This window comes from Silene latifolia, chromosome Y (genome assembly GCF_048544455.1).
Source record: "Silene latifolia isolate original U9 population chromosome Y, ASM4854445v1, whole genome shotgun sequence".
Lineage (NCBI taxonomy): Eukaryota > Viridiplantae > Streptophyta > Magnoliopsida > Caryophyllales > Caryophyllaceae > Silene > Silene latifolia.
The window spans coordinates 47,211,004-47,232,168 of NC_133538.1; the positions used below are offsets into that span (position 1 = coordinate 47,211,004).

General features: G+C 39.2%; 1 non-coding gene across 1 annotated transcript; it reads left to right on the plus strand.

Moving 5' to 3' along the window:
* The first annotated feature begins 17,229 nt into the window (after window positions 1-17,229).
* Window positions 17,230-17,335, plus strand: LOC141636504 (small nucleolar RNA R71). The gene has a single exon (XR_012541110.1). It is a non-coding gene; the product is annotated as a small nucleolar RNA R71 (small nucleolar RNA).
* Window positions 17,336-21,165: the final 3,830 nt, after the last annotated feature.

Consider the following 21,165-nt stretch of genomic DNA (forward strand, 5'->3'; position numbering starts at 1 on the left):
CAGCTCTATCTTTGATGAGGCTGAGGGATGAGGTAGCGAGCTTTGGGATACACATGATGCAGAAAGGAGATGCCATGGGTGATATGACAGTACAGCTTGAGTTTTATGATGATATTCGGGATAAGCAGGCTTTGGATCCTAAGGTAGTTGAGTGGAGAGCTGGAGTAGAGAAAGGGACAGTGTCCCGCTTTTCTATTCATACAGATGGTAGTTTGAGGTTTGATGGTAGGTGGTGTGTTCCTAATGATGAGGAGTTGAAAAAGACGATCATGACAGAGGCTCATTGCACACCATATTCAGTTCATCCAGGTGGAGACAAGTTATACAAGGATTTGAAGAAAACGTTTTGGTGGCCTGGGATGAAGAAAGAGACAGCTGAGTTTGTGTCCCGTTGTTTGACATGCCAGAGAGTTAAAGGGGAACAGAGAAGACCACAAGGTAAGATTCAGTCTTTAGAGGTGCCTGAGTGGAAGTGGGAATCCATTTCCATGGATTTCATTGTGGGTTTGCCTAAGAGTCAACAAGGTAACAACATGATTTGGGTGATAGTGGATCGTCTGATCAAGTCAGCTCACTTTGTTCCAATGAAAGATACATGGACTAAGGCACAATTGGCTATGGCCTATCGAAAGAACGTGCTTAAGTTACATGGAGTCCCTAAGGACATAGTGTCTGACAGAGATGCGAGGTTTATATCAAGGTTTTGGAAAGAGTTGCAGGAATCATTGGGAACATCTTTGAAGATGAGTACATTTCATCCTGCGACGATGGGCAGATCGAGAGAACAATCAAGACTCTTGAGGATATGTTGCGAGCTTGTGTGATGGATTTTGGTGGTAGCTGGGAGCAAAGGTGGACTTGATAGAGTTTTCTTACAACAACAGCTATCACACCAAAGATTGGTATGGCACCGTTTGAGGCTTTGTATGGGAGGAGATGCAGGAGTCCAATCTGGGGACAATAGTGCCGAGGCAAAGGGTTTTAGGACCAGAGATGGTGCATGAGATGGTGGAAATGAAGATGATCGAGAACGGATGAGAGCAGCCCCAGATCGACGAAGAGTTATGCAGATCTACATCGTCGGGACATAGAGTTTCAGGTTGGGGACAAGGTTCTTCTGAAAGTGTCTCCGATGCGTGGAGTTATGAGATTTGGGAAGAAAGGCAAGCTAAGTCAGAAGTTTATAGGGCCTTATGAGATCTTAGAGCGAGTTGGGGAAGTTGCTTATCGTCCGGCATTACCAAATGCGTTAGAGAGAGTGCATAATGTGTTTCATGTATCGCAGTTGCGGAAGTATGTGAGTGACCCGTCACATGTGTTGGAGGCAGAGAGCTTAGAACTGGATGAGTCTTTATCATACCTTGAGGTGCCTAAGCAGATCCTAGACCGAAAGGTTAGAAAGACTAGGAGTGGTGAGACAGTTTTGCTTAAGATCCTTTGGTCTAACCACGAGACTGAGGAAGCTACATGGGAGGCGGAGGATATCATGAAAGAGCGTTACCCTTTCCTTTTGATCAGGTATGTATGGTTACGGGGACGTAACCTTGTTTCTTTTAGGGGGGTAGGAGATGATCGCGAGAGTTTTTAAGAGTTTTATACACCTTTTATATGTTGTGTCGGTATGTTTGTCGGGATAAGTTGGGTTAGTATCATGCTTTACGTTGTGTTTTGTTTGACCTTCGAGTCGGGAGGCTTATGGGAGTACCTTTGTTTAGTAGTGGTTTGAACTTCGGGGACGAAGTTCCTTTTAAGGAGGGAAGACTGTAATACTCCGTATTTATATGTCTTGGGGTACTCTATCGAGTAGCCCTTACTCTGTCGAGTATGGGCAAGTTGCGAAATAAAATAGTTTCGACTGTTGGGTACTCGATCGAGTAGTCAGGGTACTGATCGAGTAAGGGGTACTCGATCGAGTACCTTGGGTACTCGATCGAGTGTCCGGTTTTACGGGAGTTTTCTCGGGTTTTGTTAATTATGCGATTAAGGTATTTAAACATATTCGTCATTGTTTTAATTCACTTTTACAAAACCTAAAACCCTGTTTAAGAGAGAAAGCACCACTTCATCTTCCTAATCGCATTCTTAGCAATTCCGAGTTCGACGGTCGGTTCTTGTCGTTTTTCGTGTCGTTGGATTCCTTGCGTCGAGGGTAAGCTTTTAATATAGTTTTTATAATGTTTTGTTAAGTTTGGTTAAACCCTAATTTAGGGATTGGGGGTTTTTGTGAGTAGTATGTGATGTGTAGTCCCTACGTGTTATGTGATAGGAGGAGGATTCGTAGAGGAGCCGTTTTGATACAAAGAGTGAGATACCGTCTCATTGTTGTGCTTCCGGTAGGATTTCCTACTCAGCATTAGTCCCATAATGGGATATTGGTGATGTGTTGTATTTGGTTGTTTGATATAATGACTGTGTTGTGATTGTGGTTGTGTTTGTTGATGGTTCTCGAGATGCGTTCTCGGAGAGGGGGTCACTTGCGGGAGTGATCTCACGCCCTAGTTTCACCCTTCGTGGAACCCGCCACGGAAGGGGATGTGCACATTAATGGACAGGTTATCGCCGTACGATGAGCGGGGCTTAGGTGGGACCGGCTGCGGTCCCCATCGCGGGTCTGGTCCAAAGGGGATGGGTCGAGATTGAGATGATGGGAGTTGGTGGTGTGTGTGTGTGTGTGTGTGTGTGTGTGACAGTTCAAATCTCATTATCTTATTGTTGTTATCTATATTGATTGTGTCATTAGTACTGACCCCGGTGTTGTTTTGTAAACCTGCGGTGATCCATTCGGGGATGGTGAGCAGATATTGAGCAGGTATTGAGATGAGTACTGGGATAGCTGGGATGCCACGACATGACGATAGGAGTCTTCCGCTGTAGCCTTAGTTTATTTTACATTTCAGTTAGAACAGTCATTTGAGAATCTTGTATCGTACTTTGGTTTGGTTTTGAGGATTGTATTTATTCATTAAACTATTTATAATAAATGTTGTTTCTGTTTTGTCTATTTGATTATCATACCTCGGGCGACCGAGATGGTGATGTCTTCATACCTGAGTGGTCCTGGTAAGGCACTTGGAGTATGGGGGTGTTACACTTAGTCCTCGAGTATTGTATTGGGTTCTTGGAAACATTAATAGCACTAGTTGTTGGAGTTTTTGTCCTCCACAATAGTGCGTGATAATATTATTAAATCTCATTAAGGAATATGCATGGGATATTCATTGGCACTACTAATCAGCTGATCAACGTATATCGGTAACGGTTGGCCAACTAGGGTTTGACGTTATCTTTGTCATTGAGAGACGGTGGTGTTCAGCTGATCCCTTTCAGTCACACATAAAGGAACGAGCCCCAACACGAAAGCTAATTAATTGTATGAGATATAGTTTAAATTAGTGCCTTGATAAATTGACTAAAAAGTTAGCCGATTAATTTATTTTAGAGAGACATCGAGTTGTGAACTCGAGGCGCGGAAATTATTATTTAATTATGCGATAATTGAATAATTAATTAATTGAGACGGGAATTAATGATTAAGCCGGTTAATTATTAAATTAGTACTAATTGAATAATGCGACTAGTATTCGTACGTAAAATATGTGTAGTGGTAAACGTATATTTACGGAGTGTTTTAGACGATATTAATCGGGAAGCATTTAAATATAAAACGATGTTTAAATAAAATTTACACCTATTTGTGCGACAAATATAAGAACCAAAATGGACCCGTAAATAGGTCACTTATTGGACCGTGTAAGTGCATGTGATAGTGTGTGTTGCTTTAAACACCATCACTTCTCTTACACATTTGGCTTCCCCATATTTACTTTTCTTCTAACCAATTCACATGAGCATTGGGTAGAATAAAATAAGAAAGAAAATCACTCCTTCCCCCCCCCCCCTCCCCCCCCCCTCCCCCTCCAACCGTCCTCCTCTATAGACACACCATATTGGTGTTGTTCATTTTTTGACTTCACTTGTTTTTGCTTGTGAAAAATAGTTCTTCTTTCTAAAATCAAAAGAAAATTATTAAGAGTTAATAATTCAAAACAAAAATTACTAAGAGTGTTAGTAATAGATTTGTATATTTTTCAAGGACAATCTTATATAATATCTAGTTAATATTAGTAAGATTTTGGGGTAGTTTTTGGGTGCTTAAGAAAGGAGGTATTCTATCTTGGACACTTGAAGATGGAGAATCTTGCCATTTATTTTAATCTCAAGAACAACAAGATAGGAGATCTTATTATGCCCAAATACTACCATTACTCAATGTAAGGAAAAATTATTTTTCCTCTTCTTTTATATTTTTAAGGCTTATATATTACATGCATATTACATAGATCCAAATATTTATAAAATAAATAATCTTGATAACCTAATTAGAGAGGTCTAATTTGGGGTTATGGTCTTTCAAGTGGTATCAAGTGCTTTGGCTTGTATTATGCATTTTAATTTTAAGCATTTTAATTTAATTATGAGATAATTTTAAAATCAAAAATGGTCCTAAAATGAGGATTTGTGCCCGAAAATTTTTGCATGCATAACTTCTGATCTCAAATGATTTGTAGTCAAATTTGGTGAGTTGCGGAATTATTTTGCTATTTTTAATCAATTTTATGGAAAACCGAGTCGGAAATATTGTAATTTGGTTAAGAGGTTAACTAAAATAGTTAAACTTGGATTCTGACCTTGATTTTTTTATATATTATCACATGCAATTTTTACAAATATTCTGTAAAATTTCGTTAAAAGTTATGAAGATTTGCATGTTTAATGATGTTTATTGGTTAAAAATCGATAAAAATTGATTATTTTATTCAAAAATAATAAACGGAATTTTCTGGGCATGAAATTTTTTGGTATATTCCAAAATATGATTTATATGATAAAAGTGAAATTTAGAAAAAATTTCACACTTTTTGATGTTTATTGGATTTTATTCCATAAAAACCGATAAATATGGACGTTTTTGTTCATAAATTTAATTCGAAATTTTTGGACTAAATTTTTGATCTTTTTAGGTCCCTAGAAGAGTCTCAGAATGTACAAATTTTTTGTGTCAAAATTTTGTATTGGTTAAAATTATTTATGAATTGTTTATCAAGGTCGTGATAAAAACCGATTTAAATAGCACATGGATAATATCAATTCAAACTAATTATTCTTATTAAGAAATTAGTGTGGACTAATTTTGAGTTCTAAATCATTTTAGACAATCAGTTTGAGCTTAAATGAGATTAAGTGTTGATTATTGATTTTTAACAGGTAAAAATCAATAAATTCCGCAAAACCGAGCTATTTTTAAAAGATTACGCTAAAGGGGCGATTTAGGCATGAAATTTACGACATCTTATTTATTTTTATTGTTGAATGAATCAACGTCATTTATTTAATTATTTATTCAATTTTTGTACCTAGTATGGCCTAGTTTATCTTAATCGTTATTACCCGAAATGTAAAGGAATAACGGTTTGTTTGTAATTTAAATACGATCTCGGATCGTTGGTTTGTAATTAATTAATATTTTTTATTTATTTAATTAATTAATGTATAATAGGGCTATGTAATTTTATTGTAATAGTTATTTTTACCGACGTTTTCAAAAGACGGAATTTACATCGATACGGAGTCTATTTTGGAAGAGGTTCCAAATCCCACAAGACGGTGCATGCTTGAAAGATGTTCTAATTAAGATGCTAGGGACTAAAGAGTTGGTTTCCGAATATGTAATAGTCTAGTTAATTTGATTAGTTAGGTGACCATACTAGGATTTATCCGTTTTTGCATGTTTTATTTATTTTATGCTAGTTCATTATGCCGAAATCGCCATTCATGCATTTGTTTGGTTTCATGCTTTTATCTTTCTATTGTCGATTTAAAGTTATCAAAGATTCACCTAGTTAGTTCACTTAAAGGAGAATGATAACTAATTGACAAGATTTCTCACATTCTCTTAATTTAAATTTCAGATTAGCCTTACCAATTATTAACACCTATGAATCCCTTGTTCATTAGAGTCACGCTCGCCCAAACGGGGTGTTCTCTTTTTAGCTCGGGTAAGTAGGGTGATAACGGTTATCAGGCGCCAAAGTTGGTTGGACTCAATGGGGTATAAGACGATCTTGTATTCCGGTGCTAGTAGATGGGTTTGTTGAATTCCGTCGACCAAGAATTCTAAAGGTAGAATTAGTCAAGCGTTGAGTTACCGAATTTACACAATTATGGGATGTTTCGCCCAAGCGATGCCTATTTTTGTCTAAAAACGGATGTTGGAATCATTTATACTCCCTCCAATTCTATGTATTCTTCCTCTTGTTTGTGGGCACATGGATTAAGGAGAAGAATAAAATAAGAGTAAAAAGTTGGGTGGGGTTTGGTAGTTGGAGAGAGGAATGAATAATTTTGAGTTAAATAAGAAATGGTGGGGCCAAAACATTAAGGAAAGTAATAAAATATGAGTAAAAGAGTTGGGTGGGGTTTGGTGATAGGAGAGAGAAATGAATAAAATAAGAGTAAAAGTTTCCAAAATAAGAAAGGGGAAGAAAACCTGAATAATCCGTTTTAGGAAATAGGGAAGAATATATAGAATAGGAGGGAGTATAATTTAGTGAGAGGTCATTATATAAATGGACTTGTTAAAAATGTTTATCAAGTTTTTATAACATTGAATGTCGATTTTCATTATTTCTCGTTCATTTTCATTAATGTATTTACTATGACATCGTGCATTTCATCCTCCTTTCATCCTCTATTTATTATTATACTCGTTTCGTTCTTTCAAAGAAAGCGGTTTCTTTGAAAAAATTCGGTAGCTATGATTGGTAACATGATTTACCAAATCACCTACATAAGCTTACAACGATTTTTTGTGATTATTTTACAACTTAACGTCCATACATATTAAAAAGGGGTTTCATGTTGCAAACTCTTATTACGAGTTTAAATGAAAGTCACATTTTATCAAGAGTGTCTTGAATTCGAAAGTGACACCTCCGTCATGATGATGACATATTAGTTTTAATTACTCAAGAGTAATTCAAAAGTTTGCGAAAAGAGTTTTCAAAAACACATAGAATACTCCAATATGATGCCGTCAAATGGCTCATTTCTAGAAAGGCCAAATGAATTGTTTAAGCGCTAAAGATTTTAGGCATTTGATGACAATTGAATGGTAAGGTAGTCCAATTTCGCAAGACGTTGAGATTTTGCCACATGTTGCACTCAGCTTATAGTAATTTACTCTTACTATGTGTATAAAATATCACGAATGACATGAAGAGAGGTCTTCATGAGATTCATTTTTACTTGTTGAAGCAAAAAGGAATGTGAAAGTAAGTGGGAGTTAAGAAGAAGCAATCCTAGATGTATGCGATAGAACAAAGTTGAAAGAGACATCTACTCATTGGATAGGCTAGTTCCACTATCTTGGTAAGAGATACTAAGTACGGCTCATTTCTTTGTAAAGAAGTTTACATGAATTGATAAAACGTAAGACGTCTAGCATAGGACTTTTTTGTATCGAAATGATGCTAGAGTAGCAACGATTTCGATAGGGACAAATATACCTAAATTTGTTTTTAAAAGAATTTAATCATCTATGTTTACACATAGATGGCATCACTCAGGTGATTTAAAACAAATGGTTGTACCTACTCCTATGTTAACTTGGTGGTTGGTTTAGACCACTCAAGTTAGAGGTATTTTACATTCTTCACGAAAACTAAATATTATACTATCTTGTAGATTTTAAAGTCTCTAATCCGGTGAACCCAATTGATAAAACCTCAAGTAAATTCGTTTAACGTATAAACGATTAGCACATCGTACAACCATTTGATTGAGAATCTTATGGTGTATGTGAATTTATTATGTTTTCTTTTGCAGAAAAGAAACACAAATGGTGAGGTGATTGACCATATACATACGGATGTGTAAGGGCAATAGTAGGTTATATATACTTTGTTACTTTTACAGTAATGTTAAGTAGATATGAATACTTCGTATCTATTTAATAAGACATAAAAGTGATTTTTGAAAACGTGGATTATTTTCAAAATAAAGTAGTAAACCAAAAGCACGAGAAGATCAAGTAGTTGATCGGAAATTTCAAAGTAATGACTTTGAAGGTCAAATGGGTAATATCAAGTAATGACCTTGATGATCACTTAGAATATTGTAAACCAGTTCACATATACCTTCTCCTAGGGACACCATAGAGTATGGTGTAGTAAAAAAGATAAACCGAACTTTATGAGATATAGTTTGAGGTTTTTCGCAATTTTGTAAGCTATTTTCTCACTAAAAGATTAAAACCCGACTATAATAGCCTAAATGACTCCAAATGAGATATCGATAGGGAGAGTCCCTAACTTGTCATTTTTATACATTTAGGACCATAATGTTTATGTTCAGAACCAATTTATGTATTTGTGAGGGTTATCCAAAATTGAACCACTTGGTTTTTACTCCTCCAAAATGAGAACAACGAGTTTGTGGCTCGTAATAATGTCTTTCTAGAAAGATTTTCATTTTCTGAAAGACAAAGTGGGAGAAATTTTGAACTTACGGAAGTCCAAGACCCACAAACTGAGTACAATGCTAGAAGACGTTCTTTATTGTGGCTCAGTAGTTATAAGGAGATAATTTTGCGATAATATTGTGTTACTTTTCGAAAGTGACGAATCTTCAACCCTCATCAAAGGCTTTTCTATAGTATGAACACTATGTGATGGCGTGTCACCATGCAATTCGAATTGGTCTTCTTGCACAAGATGTGATAAGGAAGGAAACATGAGATATTTTCGAGACTTGATTTGGGGCGAATACTTTGCACCAAACTAGGTTACCTTTATCTTGTCATAAAGGTTACATAAGATGTTTCAATTTAGAGTTGGTTACAGAGAGTTTGTGACAACCCAAATGCCTTTATCAATTCGTGTGTTCTTAGCAATATAGCCTCTCGTGAGGTTGAGATTCTGCAAAAAAATAACGAAACTTTCTCTGTGAATTTTACTCATGAAGGGAGAAGTTTTGTTGATCTTGTCGATGCTAAGAAGTGATACGTGCATTTTATATAGTCCTTTTAGGCCTTTTTATGCACGTATTTCTATGCTATTATCGTAGTTTTATGCTACGAAATACCCCGAATATTCTACTTTGGTTTGTTTTGTTCTATTTGCAGGAATGGACCAGAAAGTAGTGAAATCCAGCCTTTTCCCGTCCGTTTTGCATGCATTTGGAGGATGAGTAGATTTGGAGTGGAAATGTTGCTGTTACGGGATGCGTGAAGACATGTTGGAAGCTAAAAAGACAAGTCGAAGTTGAAACTAACGAAGTTATGAGCTGCTGAAGTCAAAGTGAATCGATCGAGTGGTTTTCTGGTCGATCGAATGCTTTTTGAATGATAGAAGACCTCGATGTAGGGCTTTCCTTACTCGATCGAATGGTTTCATTTTAATGGTTACTCGATCGAGTAATTATGTTGCTCGATCGAGTGGTTTAAGCTTAATTCTACTCGATCGAGTAGTTTCAAATGACCAGATCGAGTGGTTTGCTATGGGCTCGGGCTTTTCTTAATCTTATTTCGTTATTAAGTCAAATATTAATCCTATTTCTTATAAATAGGAACGAGAGACGTCATTTGTAAAGGCTATCATTTCATACACCTAACTTTTCTTCTGTTCTACTGTTGAATACTCTCCTTTTCTGTGCTCTTTTCCGGGATCTTACTCTGTAATTCTTTCTTACTCTTTTCTCTTATTTAATGTTTATTGTTATTCTATTCCTTGTTCTTGCTTTACTTTTATTTATGTCTGGCTAATTCTCTCTGCTAGGATTAGGGGATTCGATGGACCGATGTTAATTGCAAATTAGGTTTATAGATTGCCGTTGTTGTTTTTGTCTATGTTGTTAATCACTGCTTTAATTGTATCTTGCTGATTGAATCGATGCCTTTAGCCTTTTAAATTTTGGTAAGCCTTGACCTAGACCGGAAGGTTGGAAGGGGTGAGACCTGCAGTGAACAATAAAATGCTTTAGTTAGGGCGGAAGCTAAGCTAATAGTATTTTAGAGCGAATTGAGACCGGAAGGAGATATTCATTGCCCCTTAGACCGACACATCGACTAATATGTGACTTTAATTGCAATTAATTGACGTTCATTGATGAGCCGACATCCTAGTTTCCTTTCCCTCTGCTTAATTCCTCTTACCCTTAATTCTCTTCCTTTAATGAATATCGGTTCATGAATGAACGTCAATTGATTGCAGTTAAAGTCACAGATTAGTCGATGTGTCGGTCTAAGGGGCAATGAATATCTCCTTCCGGTCTCAATTCGCCCTAAAATACTATTAGCTTAGCTTCCGCCCTCACTAAAGCATTCTATTGTTCACTGCAGGTCTCACCCCTTCCAACCTTCCGATCTAGGTCAAGGCTTACCAAAATTTAAAAGGCTTAAGGCATCGATTCAATCAGCAAGATACAATTAAAGCAGTGATTAACATCATAGACAAAAACAACAACGACAATCTATAAACCTAATTAGCAATTAACATCGGTCCACCGAATCCCCTAATCCTAGCAGAGAGAATTAGCCAGACATGAATAAGAAAAGAGCAAAAGATGAGAAAGAAACAAACATTGCAAATTAAATAAAGTGAGTAAAGGGTGAGAGAAAGTTACAGATTAAGATCTGGCAACAATAAAGAAAAGAGGTGTTTAACAGTGAAAAGAGAGAAATAAAAGTATTATAAGTGGTGAAAGAGGAGTCAAGAAACGCTGTCCAAGATGATTATGACCTAATCCCGACTTCCTTTATATCGGGAAGTCATTATTAACATAAAATAAACCTAACACGAGTTAAAAATTCCGAGTATATAAGCTAATCACTCGATCGAGTAACTTTATATCAGTCGATCGAACAAATCAAAGCTAAAGCCTCTCGATCGAGTACTTTAGGTACTCGATCAAACACTAATTAAATTGGCACTACTCGATCGAATAGAAAAAGGAGTCGACCGAACACAATTGTACTCGATCGAGTACTTTCCAACGCACAATTCCTGCTTCGCGCACTGAATTTCAAACGGCTGCCATTTTTTCGTTACTTGGGCAAACAGGGCGTTTTCGGTAGCGTTGGAAAGCTAATAGGACAAGATTTCATCTTCAATTAGAATCACCTGAAAATATGCTGTATAACTCGAGATATGACTCTTAAAATTAGGCACTAATAATTTGAAGTTCTTCCTTTGCTCGCCTAGCTATCTTACTTCTTTGCGCATCACAATTGATAGTTTCCAAGCTCCGACTCAACTCATCTCCTAAATGTATGCATAGGGACATGTTTTTGGCTTGATTATGCTCCCTTTCGGTTCATATGTTTCAATCATACAAGAGAAACCAAAGTAGACAATTTAGGGGACATTTGTAGCTAAACACTACACAAAATGCATAGAAATGCGTGCAAATGAAGTACAGAATACTTATATAAAATGCATGCATCAAATTTAATACGTGCATTTCGCATATAAGTAAAAAATAATTATATTAAATCATAGTCTCAGTCTGATACGTACAAAATACTTATATAAACGTGAATATTTTATGCCTACATAAGCAAAACTAAATTTTCTAATTTTTTTTGGATTTTATGATTTAATTAAATAAGTAAATACAATGCAAGATGGAAAATAGAAACCTGAATGCAAAAAAAATGCAAATGCAGACTCAAAGGATGCATTACCCTCCCCAAACCAAAACTGACAACGCCCTCGTTGTGCTCCAGCATACACCAGCAGATATATACAGGGGAACGGGAATATACAACCAAGAAATGAAAAATAATAAAATAAAAATGAGACAAAAGAAATAAAAGAGTGAGAATAAACATACAAAAGACGGTCTTCCCCAAACCAGCCTGAAAACTGGGGAAGTGAGTAGACCAGTAGTTACTCGTCAGCCTCTTCTGTCACGTCCTCCACCGTCACAGTGTAGTCCGGGTTTGCCTCCTGCTCTCTCCTCCTCCTAAGCTCTCGCTGCGGCCGCCAGTGGGTCCTCGTCCTCCTCCTCACTAGCAGGCTCCGGGTACCCCTCAGCTGGGTACCGGTAGAAGGAAGGGTGTGGCCAACCCTCTGGGATCGGACAGTGTCGCCTCATGTGATACTCGTACAGAGGGAACAAAGTGAGAGCTATGTCCCTCTCCATATGAGCCTGTCTCTCTGCCATCTCAAGCAACAAACTGTCACGGCACCCTTGGTCCATGACCGTAGATGCCTCAAATGGTCGAGGACAAACAAAATTAGCCGGAAGAACCGGCTGTGCCTGGTCGGGCACAGGAGTAGGAGTAGGAGTAGGGATCGGGGTCGGTGTGGTCGTGGAAGTCTGGCCACCCGTAGGAGGTGTGGATCCCTCTCCGGTCTCAAGTTAACGCCGCTTCCTAGAAGCGGGCAAGGTAGTAGGTGGACGGAGCTATAGGTGGTACATGCGTAACGGTGGTTGTAAATTGCCCCGTGCGACAGTGGGCAAGGGGATGATACGAGGAAGGGTAGTGCAAGGAAGGTCTACGGATAAGGAACCACTAATCTTCCAAGACCGGTGGTCAGAAGTCCGCCAAGTCATTGACAACATAGATGCCCAGTCCAGGAACCTATCTCCCGGTATGTACGGTAAGTCACGAGGTAAGGCAGGGAGGATAGAACGAGCAAGGAAGGTGGCTATGCCACCACAGACAATGGTGCCCGTGGTCTTCTCCCCCTGAGCCTGGAAGTACTGGGCAGTCAAGTAAGCAATGTTGACGGTAAAGGGTCCCTCACTGTCAATGTTCAGGTAACCGCCCAAAATGGAAAGCGCGGTGTTAGTGATTTTGTTTGGCTCCTTTTGGCAAAAATATTACTTTCCATCAATCACAGGAAGTAACGGGCAGGTGGAAGGTGGACCTGAGCGAGAAGTCGCTCCTCGAAAGGGGTCTGTGCCAAAGTCCGCCAAAGGTGACGGAGGACCTTCCTAGGGGCGGCAGTGACTCCCCTAAACGAAAGGCCAAGTCGAGTACCAAACTCCTCCAAAGTCATAGAAAAACTCCGATTGTACAACCGGAAAGACACAGAAGCACAAGTAGGGGCAGCGTCGTATGCCCAGAGGAAAAGGTAAAGGAGCTGAAAAACTCAAAGGTCAGCTCCCTGAAAGTGTAGGCACTCATGGTCACAAGTCAAGCCATCCCCGTACCCCTCAGAATCTCACACACCGGCTCGTAGATACCAAGCCTCTCAATTGACGAACGGCACAAAAAACGAGTCGGGAGAAGGTCACAGTCTACTAAAGCATAAAATCTAGTGCGATGAATACCGTTAACAAAAATTACCTGGGGGTAGTTGGTGTGCGAATCGAGGGAGTCGTCCCCTCGGATGGTAACACGGCCAGCAGCAGGTGTAGCTCGTGCACGACCCCGACCTCTAGAACCTGAAGTAGAAGCCCGTCCTCCGACTGGACGAGGAACTACAGCCACCCGGTAAGCAGTTGTGACTGTGGGTGTCCACGCAGCAGAGGTGGTCACCGTACCTGAAGTACTAGCTGAGTCTGCAACAGAAGAAGCAGTAGAGACCGCCACAGAGGAAGAAGGGTTAGCAGCAGTGCTAGTAGCAGTGGCTGCGACGGAGGTAGAGGCTCAAACAGAGCTAGCAGTAGTGCTACCAACAGCAAAAACGGTACCAGCACATTAACAAGGAACACAGGAGCTGCGGTACTAACGGAAGGGGAGACAGTGGTGACAGCAGGGGTTACCGTCTCAAACAAGGACGGACTAACAGACGAACTGGAGGAAGGCAATGTACTACTGTCCATCCTAATCAAGGAGGGGAAGGGAAACGATAGTTAATTAATCAATTAAACAGCGAGAAATTTCCCAAAACAGTCGAAATGGTCGACTGAACAAGCCTAATTCCCAAATTTTACCTCAAAAATTCGAATTGGCAAATAACCAGTGACGGGGAAGAGGGAAACAGATATCAAATGTAGCAAATTAAGCAGATGACAACAGCAAAATCCCAGAATTCAGTCGAAAATTTTGACTGTTTCTTACCCCAAGCACAAATTATCTCAAAAATTTGAAACAACAAGTGAACATCGATGAGGAAAGGGAAATTATCATCAAGTTAAGAAAATTAAGCAGAAAATCACAATTATGGTCGAAATTTTTGACCAAAATCGTCTACCCGAAACCCTAATTCCCAATTTTTTTCATAAAAAGCAAAACTTAATGCAATTAAAAGACAATGAAGAATAGGAATTACTTACTTGATCAATAGCAACCTACAAAGAGAAATTAATCGACACAAATTAAGCAAGAATGGCAATTTTTCTAACCTAGAAACCGCAAACCCTAGAATCGTCAATTGACCGCGAAAAACAACGAAATTTCAAGGGGAAATTGATGATTAATTAGCAATGAAGAAATTTTAGGTGTTGGATTTGGTAGAAGGGCAAGATTAATGGAGGTTTTAGGGGTTTTTATCGCAATAAGAGGTTAAACAATGAAAGACGAAATGAAATAATGAAAAGGGAAGGAAAATAGGAAGTTTAGAAGACACTTCTTGTGCGGCATTTGCAAATTCACTCGATCGAGTGATTTTAAACAACTCGATCGAGAGCTCTGGTATAAAATCCACTCGATCGAGTAAAAATATACTTGATCGAGTACTCCCCTATTCAGCTACTTTCAATCGAGCACTCTGTAGCCATTCGATCGAGCATAATCCTCTCGATCAAGTACAAAAAGTACTCGATCGAGTGCTTTTCCTCGTGTAAGTCCTTGAAATTGCGTCTAATCTCCCCAAACCTGCATAAAAACACTCGCAAACATATCCCAATATACCAAATATAAAAAGTAACAGTCTATAGTCTTTCTAACTACTCTAAAAATGTCTAAATTCTAATTGTCCTAATTAAAGCAATAAAACAAATTCAACGGAAATTAAAATTAGTTTTTACAATTTGTTACACGGGCTTCCCCCGCTCACTTCTCAAAACAATTCAGTAGCCCGACGGAGGGCTTCTGACTGGAGGACGTCACTTCAGCAACATTAACCGTCCTCTTCATTCTCCAGGAGAATAGTTGACGTCCACATATGCACGAACTTTTCTCGTCCTTATTCCTTTCTCACCAGCTTTGACATTATCATCCCCACTTTGAATGATTTTAATTGTACAATGACCGTTGACAACTCCTACCTTATTTTCATCTGTACCTGCAGCAAGGAAAACAGACGAATTCTCCTCCTTTTTTCTCTCAATATGAGGCGGGGGGGTCACAATAGCAGCACAAAATTCCAAATATTCATCTGTAGTGTCAATATGAGGGTTAGTGGAGGAAAAATTATTGTAAGGCTGAGCTTGCATGGGAGCCCTTCGGGACTTAGACTGATGGAATGTCATTTCCTCGTCCCCAACCTGAAAATTCAATGTCTTGCCCCCGACGTCAATCACTCCACGAGCAGTGCATAAAAATGGTCGTCCTAAAATAATTGGGGTATGAGTATCCTCGGGGATGTCAAGCACAACGAAATCAACGGGAACAAAGAACTTTCCGATCTTAACAGGTGTATCCTCAATGACACCTAACGGCCGTGATATACTACGGTCGGCCATCCGTACAGTCATGTTCGTGCAGTTAAACTTAGTCAAACCAAGTCTCTTGGCAAGAGACAGAGGTAAGACACTCACGCTAGCGCCAAGATCGCATAACGCGTTATCAATCAAGTGGGTATCTATATGACACGGAATCGAGAAACTACCCGGGTCTGACTGTTTAAGAGGTAACTTATTTTGAGCTAGGGCAGTTTGTACCTCGGTTAAAGCTACCGTCTCATGATCATTAATGTGCCTCTTACGCGATAAAATTTCTTTCATAAATTTAAGGTAAGAGGGTACCTGTGTCAGCAACTCGGCCTATGGAACAGTGACTTACAAGCTTTTCAGGAGCTCGGCAAATTTACCGAACTATTGATTGGCCTTCGTGTTCTTTTGTCGCCCCGGGAAGGGCACGGTAATAGGTATCTCAAGCCCTTTGTTCCTTTCTTCCAACGTGTCGGTGGGATCAAGATCTTTATCCTTCGATCGAGACTTCTTACCTCTCGATCGAGGTCTTTCAGGCGAAATTTCACTCGATCGAGCACTAGCAGGCTCTCAATCGAGGTCTTCATAATCAGCAATAGTCGATCAAGCAAAAATGCCATTCGATCGAACTCTTTCTTCAGCAAAATCACTCGTTCGAGTGGTTTGGACTCCTTGATCGAGCTATTCTTTTTCCTGGTCAATCGATCGAGGAACAGTTTCACTCGATCGAGTCCTTTCTTCATATGTTTTCCTCGATCGACCCCCAGAAACTAGTCGATCGAGCACTTTCTTCGTTGTCAGCTCGTTTTCATCAACAGTAACCTGTTCATCAGCAGCGAAACTCTTCCCCAGGTCTAAATTCGGTCCTTCGTAGGAATAACCGCTTCTCAGGTTAATTAAATTCACCGTCTCATGTGGATTCTTTTCAGATTGAGACGACAAATGTCCCGGTTTCCTCGTGGACTGGTTCGCGGCTAAATGAGCAACTTGAGTTTCGAGTGACTTGATGGATGCATCTTTCTGTTGGTCACTCAGTTGCCATTGTTTTGTCAAAGATTGCAGCATCGTCTTCAACTCACCTATCTCACTTATCCCTCCTGAAGATGATGCACCTTGATTGGGAGGAGGAAATGAAGGAGGCTTTTGAAAGCCTTGTTAAGCCTTATGAGGAGGGACATATGGCTACTGCTGCTGCGGTGGAGGAGTGAGATTGAGCACATTTTGACTTGTCCACCTCAAATTGGGATGGATAGCCCCTTGGTTGTTATAATAAGAACCTCCTCCTTGCCTATATTGTTGAAAGGCAAGGACTTGTTCTTTCTCCGTAAGACAGTCAACAGATGAACCGTCTGTTGATCTGCAGCAGGTTGTAGTTCTAGTTTATCAAATCGGGCATTCATGGCTTCCAGCTGAGCCACAACTTCTTTGTCAACTGCGTGAACTGTTCGAATACCTTCTCGTGGGTTCCTATATTCAGCACAATGGGTCGCCATCTCCTCAATAATGGTCCATCCCTTATCATCATCTGTATTCTTTTGAAATCTTTCACTGGATGAGGCGTCAAGTATAGCTCTGTGGTCATCGTACAACCCATTGTAGAACTGATTGGACAGAAACCCCGGATCAAAACCATGGTGAGGGAGAGACCTCACCAGCCTCTTGAACCGACTCCAAGCTTCGTAGAAAGTCTCATCAGGTGCCTGCTTGAAACTAGTAATCTTTGCCCTCAGCTGATTAGTGCGCTGCGGAGGGAAATACCTTTTATTGAAAGTAAGAGCGAGAGTCTCCCAATTCGTGATACCTGCGGCCGTACAGTCCAAGTCAGTCAGCCACACCCTGGCTGAGTCAGTCAAAGAAAAAGGAAACAACACCTCCTTAATCGTGTCCTGAGTTACCTCCTTTGTGGCGGGGATAGTAGAGCAATAATCCGTAAAGACCTCCATATGCTTCCTCGGGTCTTCAGCTGCCACACCTCTAAAGAGATTTCTCTCCACCAGATTGATATAAGACGGACGGATGTCAAAAGTATTACCATCCTCAGTTTGGAGGTTGAAACCCTTAGGAATAGATGATGCTTTAGGCTCCGAATGACTTGCAATATTCGGCATCTTTACTGGTTGGTTTACAGAACTGAGATTGTCGTTTCCTAAAGACTGGTCTTCTGTGAATAGGAAATGCTGAAGCTCGGGTTCGAAAGTACTCAAGTCTTCCTTTCATGATTCTCTTTGCAGACGGAGTCTATGCCTAAACAGTCGCTCTGGCTTAGAATCAGCTGAAACTAACTCCGATCTGTTCGACCTGGCCATACACAACACTGGAAAAGATAAATGAGAATTGTCTCAAGGAATAAAAATTCCCTGAGATGGATAAAAATAAACGAAACAAAAACAAATAAGGCTATTGCCTCCCCGGCAACGGCGCCAAAATTTGATAGAGCAGTCGTATACCTATCAAAAATAACCAACTAAACTAACTATATAGCTAGGGAAATCAGGTCGATCTCCACAGGGAGGCAAGATATCTGTAAAAGGCCCGTCTATTTTGTCACAAATGGGGGGTTGTAATTTGGTTTCTAAACTAAATAAAGGCTTAAAGGAAAGAGTAGTAAAGAAATAGCAGTAAAAGCAAGAAAATGTAATAAAGATGATCAATAAAGAAGGAACATGTCGGGATTTCGGTTCACTATGGTAGCCTAATGACTCAACTGCAAATAGTTCAGATGAATTACTGCGAGACGGATATTGAAAGGCCCTTCCGGTCCACTTTCTATCCTAGATTTCCACTAACTTAACTTCCGTCCTCCTCAGGGTAGTCTACTGTTCATAGCAGGTCTATTTAGTCTAATCTTCCGATCCGGGAATAAATTTAACCAGATTAAAGGGTAACTTAGAAGCGTGCACTCAACTAAGTCGGTAAATACAATTAAATTGCCATGGGGACAGAGTCTCACAAATAAGCCATCTAACCTATTCACTACATCGTCACATTTCTACCATAGATCCCCTAATCCAAACATGAAATAATTTAGCTACTCATTCTATTATTGTTGTCAATATCGAATATAATGAAATAACTAATAACAAACATGATATAACAATAATAAATGTGCATAAACTAATTAGGGCATAAATTAAAGAGAACAAAACAAAAGAATTGAAGCAAACAATAATAAAATCAAGATTAAAAGAAGAGAATGATTACAATCGCGAGAATTCCGGCGTAAAGAACACTGGCTCCGAGCAAGAATAATCCCAAAATAAAGTTACGGTGAAAGTTCTTAAGGGAGAGATTAAGAAAAGAGAGTGTAGCAGTCAAACGTAATTCAGAGATGTGTAAAAACGTAATTAAAACCTAGTTATCGAAAGCTTAAATAGAAAACTAAGTCCATAAGCTAAAAATAAGTAACACGGACTAATTAAGGTCTGTGAAAACATCAAACCACTCGATCGACCAGTTTGAAACAGCTTAATCGAGGACTTCTGCAGGTAAACTACTCGATCGACCAAAATTGTTACTCGATCGAGTAACTCTGATTTCCAGCATTGTCGATCGAGTAGGATAAACAACTAGATCGACCACCTCAGCCAATAAAACCACTCGATCAACTAATAAATGTCCACGATCGAGTGTTCTTTCTCTGAAACAGCTCCAACCCGTAGTCCACTGCTCCTTCACGCATCCCAATGCAGTATCTCGCTCTGAAAATCACGTCACCTCAAAATGCATGCAAAACATGACGAAAATGGTACGATTCTACTACTTTCACGTTCATTCCTGCAAAATAGACAAGACGAACCAAAGTAGCCATTTCGGGGCATAAAGCAATATAAACAGTACAAAAGTACATTAAAATGCGTGCAAAAATAGGCTAAAAAGACTATTCAAAATGCACGTATCAAATTTTCTAATTTTTGCATCAAATTTTTTGCATTCACTTTTCTACGTTCACGTGAATATCATCACGGAAATCAATCGTCATCTAATTTTGGCGCCATTCGAGTAGACAGGTTATAGCTAGCTCTGAGTTTTCATATTCGTTCCTTTAGTTTGCATTTAATTTGCTTGGGGAAGAGCAAAGGTCTGGTTTGGGGAGATTTGATGCGTGCATTTTATATAAGTATTTTGTACTTTATTTGCACGCATTTCTATGCATTTTGTGTAGTGTTTAGCTACAAATGTCCCCCGAATTGTCTACTTTGGTTTCTCTTGTATTATTTACAGGTATGAATCAAAAAGGAGCATAATCAAGCCTAAAACATGTCCCTATGCATGAATTTAGGAGATGAGTTGAGTCGGAGCTTGGAAACTACCAATTGTGATGCGCAAAGAAGTAAGATAACTAGGCGAGCAATGGAAGAACTTCAAATTGGTTGTGCCTGATTTGAAGAGTAATATCACGAGTTTTATAGAAGATTTTCTGGAGATTCCAATTGGAGATGAAATCTTGTCCTATTAGGTTTCCAACGCCACCAGAAACGCCCTGTTTTCCCAAGTAACGAAGAAATGGCAGCCGTTTGAAATTCAGTGCGCGAAGCAGGAATTGTGCGCAGGAAAGTACTCGATCGAGTACAACTGTGTTCGATCGACTCCTTTTTCTATTCGATCCAGTAGTGCCTATTTAATAAGTGTTCGATCGAGTACCTAAAGTACTCGATCGAGAGGTTTTAGGTTGGATTTGTTCGATCGAGTGATATAAAGTTACTCGATCGAGTGATTAGCTTATATACTCAGGATTTTTAACTCGTGTTAGGTTTATTTTATGTTAATAATGACTTCCCTATATAAAGGAAGTCGGGACTAGGTCATAATCATCTTGAACACCGTTCCTTGACTCCTCTTTCACCACTTATGATACTTTTCTTTCTCTCTTTTCACTGTTAAACACCTCTTTTCTTTATTGTTGCCGGATCTTGATCTGTAACTTTCTCTCTCCCTTTACTCACTTTATTTAATTTGCAATGTTTGTTTCTTTCTCATCTTTTGCTCTTTTCTTATTCATGTATGGGTAATTCTCTCTTCTAGGATTAGGGGATTCGGTGGACCGATGTTAATTGCTAATTAGGTTTATAGATTGTCGTTGTTGTTTTTGTCTATATTGTTAATCACTGCTTTAATTGTATCTTGCTGATTGAATCGATGCTTTAAGCCTTTTAAATTTTGCTAAGCCTTGACCTAGATCAGGAGGTTGGAAGGGGTGAGACCTGCAGTGAACAATAGAATGCTTTAGTGAGGGCGGAAGCTAAGCTAATAGTATTTTAGGGCGAATTGAGACCGGAAGGAGATATTCATTGCCCCTTAGACCGACACATCGACTAATCTGTGACTTTAACTACAATTAACTGACGTTTATTGATGAACCGACATCCTAGTTTCATTTCCCTCTGCTTAATTTCTCGTATCTTTATTTCTCTTGCCTTAATCTCGTTAGTTTAGTCAAAACAATCAAAACTCCCGTTGTGACCTTAGACCGACCGAATTAACAAGTAGATAGTGGCCGCCTCCCTGTGGAGATCGACCCTACTTACCGCTGACTTCTATTAGTTGTACTTAGGTATATATTTT